The sequence below is a fragment of the Chondrus crispus genome, genomic scaffold, assembly GCF_000350225.1.
Source record: "Chondrus crispus Stackhouse genomic scaffold, scaffold_268, whole genome shotgun sequence".
Taxonomy (NCBI): domain Eukaryota; phylum Rhodophyta; class Florideophyceae; order Gigartinales; family Gigartinaceae; genus Chondrus; species Chondrus crispus.
Window position 1 is genome coordinate 111,180 of NW_005179147.1, and position 14,269 is coordinate 125,448.

Below are 14,269 nucleotides of genomic sequence, written 5' to 3' on the forward strand. Positions count from 1 at the left end.
CTTCAGTATCTCAGTACGCGAAGAAATTGCAGCTCTGTTCACTCCGCCGAATTTCCATGCCAACACAAACGATGACGAGGCACAAAGTTAAATGGGAATACGAGCATTTCCAAATTGTGTTGCTCTATCTAAAGCTACGTACAATTGTGTTGGAACGCAATGTCACGTTCACAAAACTGATACACGGTTCGAATCGGGCTGTTCCCTGGCATACTAGAAGAATGGTCTCTGCAAACCACTTCTCGTTATTCCTTTTCGTCCGAAACTTGCAGCCATCGCACAAACACACGGCTTTCTCGAGAGTCGCCACCTAAAATTGATTCTAAATCACAGCCCCTTTCCTCAAATGGAAATTACTCAGTGGTGAGACTGAGTTATTCGCATCAGCATAACAGTGTGACGTTTTCCAATTCCCTATCACCTGATCCTCACGAAAAATCACAGGCCCATTCTGTAAGCGTTCAACACGCCTGGGGGTCTGATTCACTTTTCCGTTTCGTCCTGAAAGCCATCTGATTTCTGGGGCTCGATTTCTACCTGATATATGCATCCATTATGCGAGGTTTGCAATGGAAACGATCTCTTCACGTGGCTGACTAGATGAATTAACTTCGAAACTTCAACTATTGATGGTGCACCTGTCTTTAAGTGAAGCACAGCGTAATTGGACTTTCAGTGGCTTCGTCAAGAACAAGCTATCGACACGATAGCGAGTTTTTCACAGCGGCATAGTAACATTAACGCTTTTCAAACACTGTGAGATTAGCAGCTATGAGATTAGCTTCGTCATTCGCCAACGTATAATTTGTTTTCACACCAAACCACTTGAAGAGGCGACACGACTTCTGCGCCAGAAGGAGAAGCAATGTGAAAAAAACTAATCATGACAAGGAAACTGGGTGTCGACAAACAGGGCAGAGAGGACCTTGAGTTGATTCTAGATATTCGCGAATACAATCTGTGTGATAATCATGGAAACAAGGCAAAGTCATTACGTTGTCGCCGGAACTATACGGGTCACGGCAAATAACGCAATGGGCCTTGCCATCGACATGTTGACTGGCCGGACCCTTCGTGAGGTCATCATCTTGTAAAGTTCGAATGGGAAGCGCAGCAATGTCGGAGCGGGTAAGTATGCGACGGGCGGCGGCCCTAGTGGCTGTCCCGCGTCGCTGCCCAGATGGAAGGTCGAGCAAATCTTCTCGGACCCAGCGCAACATGCCCTGTACGACACTTTCTCGGTTTTCCTGTTGCGCTTGCGTGTGCTCAACCACTGCGAACCCCACCATGACGCCCACAGCAGCCCCGAGGAGTGAACCTCCCGATATTCCATTGGACTGGCGGTTGCGGTTGTTGTTTCCTGACATGTGAGAAAGTAAGCCGTGGAACAAGAATTGGTTGGAGATTTTCGCGAAAAGACTCCTTTTCTCACGTGCGGATATGTGCAGCACCTACGCTTGCCGTTTCAGTTTGCAGAAAGGTGATGGATTTTGCCGAAGGTGCTGTATTCTCCCGCCCCTGTCCGAGTGAGAGGGCAGCTTTTCAAAGGAAGCTATAACTGCACCGGAACAGAGGACGAGAAAAAGTAGTTCGGCACCATGAGGCTAGTCGCAGTGTGCTGTGCGGCATATTATGCGCTATTGAAGACCCTTCTGTGAATCCGAAAAACAAGGCAATTTTATTGACCTCAAATACCATTGACAAGATTAAAAATTAAAGGAAAATGTCCTACAGAGAGTATCTCCTCAATAGTGCAGTTGTGAGTAGTGCAAACCGCCAATAGTGCAGGTCAAAACCGCTTGTCACGAATTTTGACACGTGTATGCATCTTAGAAAAGCAAGGCGTGCACTGCTGCAAGGGTATCACGCTCAATAGAGAACAAAAGTTCGACAATCAATTGCGACGGGGTTTTCTAAATATAAGCATGTTCTGTGTGAACCAAGAGATCCGGATGCCGGGGTCCCCCTGACCGCGGGGGGCCGCCGGCGCCGGTATATTTACTGACTCTATGTCCTATCGTACGTCTATAAATAAGGCTGTGCCTTATTTGCCTGTTTGTGTGGAATCGCTGTGTTTTTCGTAGTGGGGCGGGAGAGCAATGCGCGCGTCTTTCCCTCTTTTTGTGTGGAATCACAGTCCCCCTGGCGCGCGTATTGCCTAGTTTCGGGGTGGAAAGTGACAGCCTCGGTGGGTGGGGGGGTGACGTTGAGTCGCGTGCGGTGTTTTGTGAATGTGTCTCTCTTGAGCGGTTTGGTCATCAGGTCCGCTGGCATGTCGTGTGTTGGTACTCGGTGAATTGATATGGCACCATTTTTTGTTGTGTCTTGTAGGTAGTGGTATTTGATGTCAATGCACTTTCTTCTCTCTGTGGGCGCTTGTTGGTTTGCCATGCGAGCGGCGGCGGCGTTGTCAATGTGCATGGCCGCCGTTGGCGTGGGGATGCCTATTTCCGACATCATGTTGCGGATCCATATGGTGTGGGTTGCCGCCTCGGCGGCCGCCATATACTCGGCTTCACATGTACTTTTAGCTACAATGGGCTGTTGTTTGGCCTGCCAGTGTATGGTCGCGTTGTGGAGGGTAACGGCCATGCCGGAGAACGATTTTCGCGTGGTCGTGTCGTTGGCAAAGTCGGCGTCTGTGTAGCTCGTGATGGTGGGCTGTTGTTTCTTTGATTTGGGGAAGAGTATGCCGTGGCTGCGTGTGCTGTGTAAATATTGCGCTAGCCTTTTTAGCAGTCTCCAGTGTCTCTTGGTGGGGCTTTGCAGTGCACGCGCCAGTGCCGCTGTTGCGAATGCAATGTCTGGTCTGGTACTGTCAGCTATGTACCGTATCTCTCCTAGCGCTGTGCGGTATGTGTCTTGTATGGCTGGGTACTGTTCATCTGTGTTTTTCGGTGGATCTACACTGATGCCGTGGAGGTATGGTGTGTCAACGTGGTTGCTTTCGTTCATGCGCAAGTATGCGGTGACATGCTGTATGTGCTGTGGTTGAGAGACATGTATCCCGTGCTGTGTGTATGTTATGTACCAGTTGAGGTATGCTTTGGGTTTGCCCAGCCTCTTGATTTGGTATTTCTGGCGCAATGTGTTGTACAGCTCGTCATTGAGTTTGGGGGTCGTGGCGGCTGCTAGGAAGTCATCCATGCTGACTGCTATAATGATCAGGTTGTTGTGTGCCTGTTTGGTGAACAGTGATGGATCTGATTTGAGTTGACGGTATCCGTTGTTTCGGAGGTGTTCGTGGAGTCGTGTGCTGTAGGTATACGCCGCTGGTGGGGTGCCGTATATGTTTCCTTTGAGTTGACAGTTTGTGGTTTTGTGTGTGAACGTTCCGTCAAATTTTTGGGGTTGCCATACGTACACCGGCTTTTCGTGTTCGTATTGTTCATGCAAGTATGCTCCTTTTATATCGAGATGTTCAAGGTGCATATCGTTCGCTGCCGCCATGGCGAGTATTGCTCTGACTGTCGTTTTGTCTGCCATGAACGTCGCTGTCTTGTCCGGGTCATAGTGCGTGTGGGGTGTCATGAGGTCTCCGCGCACTGAGAATCGAGCTTTTCTCGTTATCGTTTTCGTGTCAGGCTCGATCTTGTACCTGTACGTCATGGTCATCGGTATGATGTCACGTTTCGGTATGTTGGTCGCTGTTTTGTGCCATGCGATTGCTTTCATGTTGTCCAGCTGCTGTAATTCGTGGTTGTGCGCCGTTTCCCATTCTTTTGCGTCAGGATATTTGCGTGCTTGTGCAAGTGATCTGGGCGCTGGGGTTGTGGTTGTGACTGCCGTTGGTGTGGTGGTCTTGCGGCGTTTCGCCGTGAATGCGGCAAGTGTGGTGGTGCATGGGTCTGTGTTGCGGAAGTACGGTTTGAAGTCGTTGCTGCGCACTTTTTGTTGTCGGCTGGTGTGCATGTTGTAGACTTGGATGTGTGTGTCGTCGACACCGTGGAGGTATCGTGCTGGGTGTGCTCGGAGCTGAAGTTTGGTTTTGTGCGGTTTCAGTATAGGTATATATCCTAGTTGGCCGAATATGAATATGTGCTTCACTCGCGGCGGGGTGCCATGCCATAGGGTGTGCGGTAGGTTCTTGACGGTGTGTTGGTATGTTATGTTGTATTTGTATACTGCGTCGGTGACTGCTTCTTGCCAGTAGCCTTGCTGCATGTGGCTGTGCGCCAACGCAGCTCGTGCACTGTTCATGATGGTCCTATTGATGCGTTCTGCCAAGGAATTTTCTTGCGGTGTATAGGCTGTGGTCGGTCGAAAGGTGATCCCTCTGTTGGTGAGGTACTGCTGTACGTATGTGGCTGTGTATTCCTTTGCGTTGTCCGTGGTGAGTAGTTTGGGATAGTATCCTAGCTGGTTGGATACGTATTGGATGGCGTTGGTGATGCTGTGCGGTACTTGTGACCTGTTGTTGAGGAAGACTACCCAGGCGTATCTCGTAGCTGTGTCTACAAGTGTCATGAAGTAGTGGTTATTTTGTCTGGATGTAGGCTTGATGGGGCCGCAGACATCCGACGATAGTTGTGTGCCTACTTCCTGTGTGTGGGTGGTGCGGGGGTGCGTGGTTTGCGTTGTTTTGCCATCGATACATCCTGTGCAGGTTAGCTTGTGTGGCGTCGTGTGCAGGGATGCGGGGAGGGGTGGCAACAGTTTGTGTTTCGCCATTATACTGTTGGTTTTTGGGTGAATGTGGCCAAGTCGCAGATGCCAGTCCTGCATTATGTCTTTGACGGTGCTTCTTTTTGGTTGGTGATGGGGGGATTGCGCGGTGTTGCGCAGTTGCGGTGTGGCGCGCGTGTGGGGGGCTAGGTGGGGTGTGACCGGTGCGGTGGTGCTTTTCTTGTTTTGTTTGTGCTGTGCATGGGTGCTGGTGTGTTTCGGTGCTTTACGTGTTTTATGTGATTTGCCTACAGTGCGTGCTGCTTGTGCTTGAGCTCGCTCAGTTTTGTCCATCACGTACTGTCCGTTGCGGTATGTGGCCGTGAGTACTGGTTTCCTTATGCGCTGGGGTGCGTGCACGATTGCGCGGTGGGCTGTGAATGTGACATGCCCGTAGCTCGTGAGGTCGTGTACACTGAGGAGGTTTTGTTGGATGTTGGGGGAGTGTACCACCGGGAGAGTGATGGTCTTATTGCTCTGTTTGATTTTGATGGGCCCCGTGTGTGTTATGGGGTGATGTTTGCCGTTGGCAGTTTTTGTTAGTGTACCGGTTGTTTTGCGCATCGTACCATGGGGTTTGGATACGTGCGTAGGATTGGCACCGGAGTCGAGAATGTATGGAAGCTTACCGGTGGTATCGTCGTCGGAGTGCTGGGTAATTGCTTCTTCGAGTTGCGCTATCCTCATTTGCAGTTCATCGATGGCCTGGTCGTGTGCTTCTGTTTGTTGGGGACTTGTGGATCGCGGTGGGGTGTTGTTTTGGCTTGTGTTGGCGTGATACGGGGCTTTTCTTTGCCATTTGTGTGCATAGCATTCCGTGGTGTTGTGCGTTACACTACCGTGGTGGGTGCACCATGCTTCGCTCCATCCTGGAGGTTTGGGGTACGTTTTGTTGTCAGGGCGGGCTGATCGGTTGTTTTTGCGTGGGGTGTATGTGTTGCGTGGAGTGGCATTGCGTTGTTGTTCTGCTTTGGTTGTTCGTGGCGTTTGTGTTGCGGGAGCCATTCTTTGTTGAATGATCAGAACCTGCTGGATGTGGTTGTGGAATGCCCTTATGGTGGTTGGGGGGTGGCCGGTGAGTAGGAGGGCGAGAGTGCTGAGGTCTGGGTGCTGTGTAAGTCCCTGAATCATGTAGTTGATTGTGGTTCTCTCGTGATTGATGTTGGGGTAGTTTGCGATTATCATTTTGTGCCGGATGCTCTGGTGTTTGGCTAGATACTCACTGAATTCCTGTCTGGGGAGGAATTTGAGGCTGCGGGCCTCGGCGTCCAGTACTTCATGATTGTCGATGTTAGTTTCGTGGACGTGCGTATTGATCATTTCGCATATGGCGTGTGGTTCTTCCCTGAGGATGGTGGGGGGTAGCTGCGGTATGAGATCGTTGTGTATGCTTTGCATGATGATCGTCCTGAGCGCATCGGCTTTGTCCTGATTCTGTTTGCTGATCGCAGGGTCTTGGGTGGGTGTCGGTGCTGCTTCTAGGAGCGGTTCTGCCTCTATGGTACGCGCGTATATGTGTAGGGCGTCGTGCCAGAATGTGTAGTTCGATTTTGTCAGTGCGGGTAGCGTGGGTTGTTGTGTTGATGAGGTCATAGTGTTGTGTTTTTGTGGTTGTGTGTCGTGATTTTCTGCCTCTGCTATCCGTGCTGATGCGTAGAGTTCGTGCGTGAGTTGCTCTTGCTCTCGGGCGCGGTTACGTCGGGTCGCCCTTTGATCGCGGTCTCTCAGTTTTGCCGTGGTGGCTGGTCGTAGGTGCCCATAACCTGTGAACCAAGAGATCCGGATGCCGGGGTCCCCCTGACCGCGGGGGCCGCCGGCGCCGGTATATTTACTGACTCTATGTCCTATCGTACGTCTATAAATAAGGCTGTGCCTTATTTGCCTGTTTGTGTGGAATCACATTCTGAAAGTGATTTGCGAGATCCTCCCCTTGAGTATTGCAATACGCCAATAGCGCAGTATTCTACCGCGTGGCACGGTACTGCACTATTGAGCGGTATGGACTGTATACAGTTGACATTGGGGGTTGCGGTAAATATGATATCTCTGTGCTTCAAAATGTTCAGGAAGAACTATGTTCATTAGCACAGCAATTCTTTATTTCACTTCAAAGCTGCTCGCAATGCGATATGCGATGCTGTTTGTAAGACTATACGACCTCGAATTCGTCTGAATCGCGAGCAATATCATACTTATCGACCACGGCTTTAAGGTCAAAGTAACACATACATGTGCCCCATTTTAGCGGTGCGCCCGGTCAATAAAATGAACAGAGTGACTTGTTGAATGGTTTTTGCAGAGCGGTTCTTAAGTTGGACACACTTGCGGTTGCAAGTTGGGTGGCTCTCAGCGTTAGTGAGTGGTTGTCTCTGGCCCCTTTTGCTTTCCCCGTCCAAACTCCGTGCCTTTTATAGAAATCGTAGCTGAAACTTAGAACAATACAGTACATGCTAGACTATAATAAAAATATCCTTTCATTCTATACCTTGTCTCCATGCAATCGCTTAGGTTCTTGCTTTCAATCTCCCCGACCATCCTTTTTAATACTACTTCATACAGTACTCCTCCTTTTACAAGTCATTCAGGTATGGAATAGAACTTATAGCGCGGTTCTATGCCATCCTTTTAAACAATGTAGGAGTCAATCACTTTTAGAAGGACATGCACAAGTATATTTATACAAATAAGAAAACAAATGATATCCATTCTGTGCGTGTCCCTCTTAATGCCATACAACTCCTCCACATTTAAGCTGGATATTCGTCCTCGAATAAGCTTGGTGGCGAATAGTAAGTGATGGAGTCGAAGTATCGTTGAGAAACGGGCTTGTGGCTTGGAAGGTCTTGTTCGTCGATCCATTTTTCTTGAAGTATGTTTCCTGAGTTTTCTGATAGTAACAAATCGATAGATTCTTAAGTGCGGCGGTGAGATATGATGTCAGTTGTAGGCGGCGACTTTTCTTTGGTCTGAAATGTAGACTCGCGACCGATAGTTCTTCTATGTTGATCCTCGTAGTATGATTTGTGAAGAGATATGAATGTAGGATGAAGATTTTGATATTTCTCTAGTAGTTACAACTCGTATGAGTTTATAGACGCTAGAACGTCGATCATTTCGAATGGTCCAATGTACTTCGTTGAACGCTTTTTGCTTGTTTGTGTCTTGAGTGGTAACGTCTTCGTCGAGAGCATTAGTTGGTCTCCTAGGTAAAATGAGTGGTTTCTTTTTTTTGTTCACTTCTTCGGCGGTTCGTTCGTTCGAAGCTGTTCTGGACAGCTTAGCCATATTATTGGCTCTTCTTATGTTCTCCAAAATCCTTTGTGTGGTCACAGTAGGTGTTTCTGACCCATCAGAGTGGAGGACGTCAGAAACAGAGAGTGGATGTTGACCATACTCTAGGAAAAAAGGACTTTGTCTGGTTGGGTCACTTATGTGATTGTTGTACGCAAACTCGAGTCCTGGTAGGTTTTTACTCCAATCTCTTTGCGTATAACTTACAAAGCAACGTAACATTTCTTGTAATGTTCTGAATGCCCTTTCTGATTGTCTATCTGTTTGAGGATGGAAGGCAGTTGATATGTTTAACTTGACTCATAGTAGCTTCATGATTTCCCTCCATAAAGTGTCGTGCACTGAGGGGGAAGGGTGGGACCCCCCTCTGGGGGAGCGAGCGCGTTCGGGGCGCGTGTAGGGGATTCGGGAGACCACCCGTAAAGGAACCGGTACGGGGCCGGGCGCGAAAGGCAGTAGGGAAGTAGAGGGGTAAAAAGGAATTGAAGGACACGCCCAGGAGGGGCGGAGCGGTAGGGACAGCTGTCGCACGGAGGGCAGTGTGTAGCGGGACGACGCGCGCGGTAGAGATAGGTGGGAATCGGGACGTAGATGGCTCGCAGGGTACTGTCGTAAGACGGGGACCGACGCGAGGCTACTATTCCGTTCCAGAAACCCGAGTTGTAGACCCAAAGCTTCGTGAGGATTTACTTAGGGTCGGACGTCGGCTATAGACTAGCCGACGTCGGAGCTATAATTAATTAAACTACAAAAACACTAAATTAACACGGCGGCGGTGGCCGGAGAAAACCCTCCTCGTTACGAGGTATGACACCCATTACACGTGGGGATTGACACTTGTACGCCGGGGCGTGGATGCCCGGTTACGCGTGGCGACGGGTACACGTGGGCACCCGAGAAAGAGTCGTCCTGGCCGGGGACAGGTGTCCTGAGCAACGGATGAGGGGTGTCAGTGCAGTACATAGCCCCCCTCTTAAAAATAGAGCGTCCCCGCGAACCCTAGTCCTGGCGACTTTGTAGACCGACGGTAACGCTGTATGGGGCCCCGCCCAGGGCGGGGCCCCATCTATCAGGTATGACGCGGAAAGGGAGGTCAGCTCAAGCGTCTCGGAATGATCCATCCTCACAGGTGCGCGACAGGATGGAGGTGGCAAAAGCATTGTTTGCGGACGTGATGGAGGGCTCAACTAACACGACAGTTGATCGTAGGGACTGCATATCGCTCACAAATGTTAGAGCCATAGTTCTTTCAGGTGCAGAACGAATGAAAGTACTGTTCCGAGGCCATGCATTTGCCCAAAGTAATCACGAAGCGGGTGAGGCACCTCACGAACCAGGTATCACTGCGGGATCGGATATGCCAGTGCTCATGCCGTTGACGGGTACCTACCGGCGATATGTGATCGACCATTTCAAGGGGAAGGGTTTGACGGAGACGGAGGCAAGGGAGAAAAGTCGCTCAAGGACGCAATGGTACGGCGTAGTCGACGGGATGCACAGACTTGTTGCTATCCTAGAGCTCATCGACGAGCTACCTGCGCAATGGAGTCGATTCTCTTGGAGTGTGACCATATTGAGTGGTGGCCATAACGTGCAAGTGTTGCGGCAACTTGCGCGCCATCAAAACAGGAAGCATGCCCCTAGTTATTACATTGAAACGATCTTTTACGATACTCTTTGTGGTCTGCGAGAGGAGGTGGCTCGTTTGAAAGCGGAAAAAACGGCCGAACACCAACAGCAAAGCAAATCGCCTGTGTTTACGATGGTTGTGCTCATCAGAAGGAGAGCACCTTGAAACTAACTGCTACTACTCTGCTGCGACTGTCGCAGAGAGTAGTCAACACAATCGGAGAGATTGTTACATCTGAACATCCCGATCTCATCGCATCACCATGCACGCTAAGTGGTGTCGTGAGACCATCCCAATCCCCAAGCACGAGCAAGACGGACTGTCGAGTATTTCGCAACTTCATTCACATCAGTTCACTGAAGTCTTGCATCCCATTCATGAATGCTTCTGGTGCAGATGGCGAGCTTTCTCAGGTAAATACATTGTATCGTGTACGTGACATGTGCAGATTGCACAACTTCAAACCTGTATCATACAAACTAGTTGGGGAGCAGTTTCAGAAGGCCAAAGCTGCTTTGCAGGAAGCAAGAAAATTCGAAGAACTGTTGCAGACAGATAAGTGGCCAAGTAAAATGGAGACAACGAAAGCGAATTTACTATGCACAACCAAATTCGATATAGCAGTGCTCACTAACAAAGGAAACGACAGAGCAATATTGGATGTTATTCTAGAACTGTATCGCCGAACTTGTCCCCAGATCGCCTCATTCAAGGAAGAGAAGTACAAGGCCAAGTATGTTACAACCCCTGCCCCATCACTTGCTATAAACAGTACACCGGCTACCCAAGCTTCCGGCGCCAATACGTCCACGGCCGCTGCTCATACAGAGGGCAACGGTACGCTGGGAGGTACTGCTGATGAAGGAAATGAGATAATGCCGGCTATACCCGATGATCCACATATATCCGCCGACGGGAAAGATCCAGCTGAACAGAATACTGCCGATCCTCCGCCAGCTGCATATGCAAAGTCGGCTGCTCCTCAAAGCGAGGCCTCAGAACGACTTAAGACATGGGTCAATTACACGAACGATAGGGAGGTTGTCATGATGAAAAGGAGAGACTTCCTGAAGGAACTTGGCATAGAAGCATATCAAATGAAATGGCAGGAATACTATGGATCCGTGAGAACGGACAAATGCCCATTGTTCGATTTACTGTGTACAGACCCTCTGTACGGTACGCCATCATGCCGGTCAGGTGCAGGAATCGGTTATGATAATGTCGTCGACACCACGGAAATGAAGGCCGTCGCAGAACTATCACGAAGTATACTGAAACCCGGTGGATGGGTATTTATATTCACATCAATATAGTACTTTAGTAGATGGTACAATGCGTTTAAAGAAACGGGTTTCAGCGGACCTCAGTACCCTTACGTCATCATGAAGGACACCAAGACGTTGCAAGAATATCGAGGGGACGTCTTCCCTCAGAACGCCTGTGAATTTGGCATGTTCGCTAAGGCACCAGGGCATCGACCGGATGGGTTCAAGGTAGATTTACGGAGCCCCTACCATGTTTTGCAGGCCCCAGAGAAACGGAAGTTTGCGGCAATATCTAGGGTACCAGTTACTTCTAACAAGTTACTCAAGCCTGGAACGAGATCACCCATTCTGACGGAGGAGAAAAATCCCAATCTCTTAGCTGAGCTTATGTCAACGTTCTGTCCAGACAACGGTCGTGTTCTGGACATTTACGGTGGTACTCTTTCTATGGCAATTTCTTCCATTCGGACAAACAGAAAGTGCACTGTAGTGGAGGCAGAAGCTGAGCGATATCGTTTCGCCCATGAACGGCTTCGTTTAATAGCCCAAAACCACTGCGGTCTATCAGAAGCTACTAATGCGCCAAAGTAGAGCTCATGTAAAGATCCTTCTTCCGTACCATCCTTCGTGACACGAAACTCCATCACGAGCGATATTAATAACTTGTCCGACAATGTCCTGTTATTACGTAATATGAGAAAACCTGAAGGCGGTATTGCTGATAGTGGGGAAGAGCCCTCAATGGCTTTACACGCAGCTACAACCGGGGGATCGAATGCGTCGTTCCTGGAAGATGTGAAACCGGGAAGTACCGTGCTGTAGTGCAATGTGCCTGTGTGGCCGGAACCAGGGTCCAACGGTCCAGCAACAACACAACCAACAAACAACAACCAACAAGAGTTGCCGACGGCACAGACCTACGGAGTGTCCGATTCTCCCTTTCCCTTTAAGTGGGTTTGCAGCCCACAGTAGCTCAAGTCCCTGATAGGGGGGGCAAAAGGAAGATGCCCGGCCCGGGACGAATGGTGGTAGAGTCTTGTACAGGCAATCGCTCGGCGAGTTCGGGGCGGTGATTAAGAAGCCGGGCCCGATGGGTCGTAAAGCCAATGCTCGCTGAGCGCCTGGTACACCTTATACCCTTGATAAGGTCTTCGACGGGGGCGTCGCAACGCAGCCCGACGGGAATTAGCAAACACGTAGCAGCGCTACACCTCCGTACTGCCCGATGGCAAAATACCGACACCGGAACGGTCGCACCCTGTATCCGATGGAACCAACACTGTCCTGTATACACAACAGGACCTTCGAGGGAGACGTCGTCGCAACAGCATTCCTCGGGGGACGTAAACGAGTAGCAGCGCTACACCCACGTGTCGCCCGATGGCTAAGACACCTACACCGGTCCGGTCGCAACCAAAGCCGATGGCACCAACAACAAACAAAAGAACCAACACAAGAGCCCAATGACTCCAGTCGTCACAATGCAGATCGCAATCAGGCACTGTGGAAACAACACAAGATAAAGGAATAGAAATAGAGATAGAAATAGAAATGGATAGGTGAAATAAAGGAAAAGGAAAGGGAACCCCCGAGCGCAAAGGATAACGTAATCTGTGGTAAAAGGGAGTGTCTTGGGAAAGACGAACTTCGACCAAGGCGATATTCCACTCTGGCAACTCGGGTTACCTTTACTGACTTGGTCGTCAGAGGGCAAAGGTATATATAGCCCCGCCGGAGCCACTAAAGTAGCTCTCGGGGCTAAGTCCTAGATCTAATCTAATGTTAAATAACTAATATGCAACTAATTGAAATTAATAATTAAAATAGTAAAGTGAAATAATTTTCACTTGTCACCCCCCACTTTTTCATACCCTTCGATTCCTTTTATTTTCACCCCCTCACGGTGTAGTCGATTATTGCACTACAGGTGCTATTGATGGTGTCCGGGAAGGTGGTAGGGACCGGTACTCTTCAACTTCCTCCGGGCGATTCTTCGAAGTTCTACAGAAGGCTGCACGGACACGAGCTCAAAGATGTTGAGAGAGATGGCGAGCGCTTAGTTGCTTTGTTCCGTGTGTCAATTCTACCTGAGTCGAGGAGTGTGAAGTACCCTTACAATTTCAAAGGACAGGAGACAGTCCCGAACAATCTGCGTGATATAAGTAGCGCCTTGTGCGCCTGGGACCTGCACAGTATGGCGCTTTTCAATGATGCGATTGTTACTCACTCGTCGGTACAGAACACATAGTACTCATGTAAAAGGCTGTACCGTTCCTCACGTCGGGCTTCGCAAACCATATTCACCGTATCAACTCTTATCTGTTTTACGCTCACCACAGAGTGGCACGCTGTCGTATCACGCACTATTCGTGCATCGTGGCATTGCAGACATTCTGCCGTTTATGAGCGGCAGGCAGTAGCACAAAAGGCTGAACTCTTCTTCACGTCGGGCTCTGCCAAACGTCATATCCACTTTGTCGAAGTCTATATAATAGACACACACATCCCGCAACGCCCGCCTTCTCAACCATCACTGCTGACCACCAACCAACATCAAGATGCCGTCTTCTGTCACCGCCTGCAATGAGCCGTATCCGACCGACATTTTTCCGGACAGCACGTCCGAAACGTCTGACAACTTTGTTCGAGTCCGCAGCTTCTGGTTGGTGTTCGAGGAGTTGACCGAATGGTACCATAAGGCACGCAGAGATGATAACATGAACCAGCAGACAGCCAAGCTATGGGAAGAAGCCATCACCAACCACATCACGAAGTTCCTCCGCCTCAAGTAACGGGTAGAATATAGTAAACATGGTTGTTCATGGGGTACATACTGGACGCTCTGGGCGGCATCCGACAGCGTCCAACACAGCATCATGCGCGGCGAGATTCTAAACAATCCGGAGGAAAGCGCCACAGTCTATGATAGACGGATAGGTAAGCGAAGCACTGCGGCAAAATACCGCACATGAAAGCCACTAGGTTGATCAGCACCCCTCAAAAATGGTTCAAGTCGGTAGTCATGAAGTCAAAGATTAGAAATACATCATTAAAATCCCTGGTTGTACTCAGCAACAGGATGGCCTGTATCTCGACAATGTTCTCATGTCCGAGAAGCAGCCTCAAAAAATTGATTTCACGCAGTAAGCGAATAGAAACGGGACCTTGTGGAAGCCACGACTATCTCTCTTGATAGCGACACGATTACCCGTGTTCGTGTCGACAGCAGAACAGACGACTCCACTGGCACCCTCTCCAATACTCTGCGAGACAGAGTACTTTTTCTCGACCAACAAGGCCTCATTAAATTGGAGACGGAGCTGGCGGAGTCTCTACATGCGGCGCTCGCAGATGAGTTCGCGTTCTCGAGCTTCCTGCTCGTGTGCAGCAAGCTGGGCGAGATGCACGGCCTGTG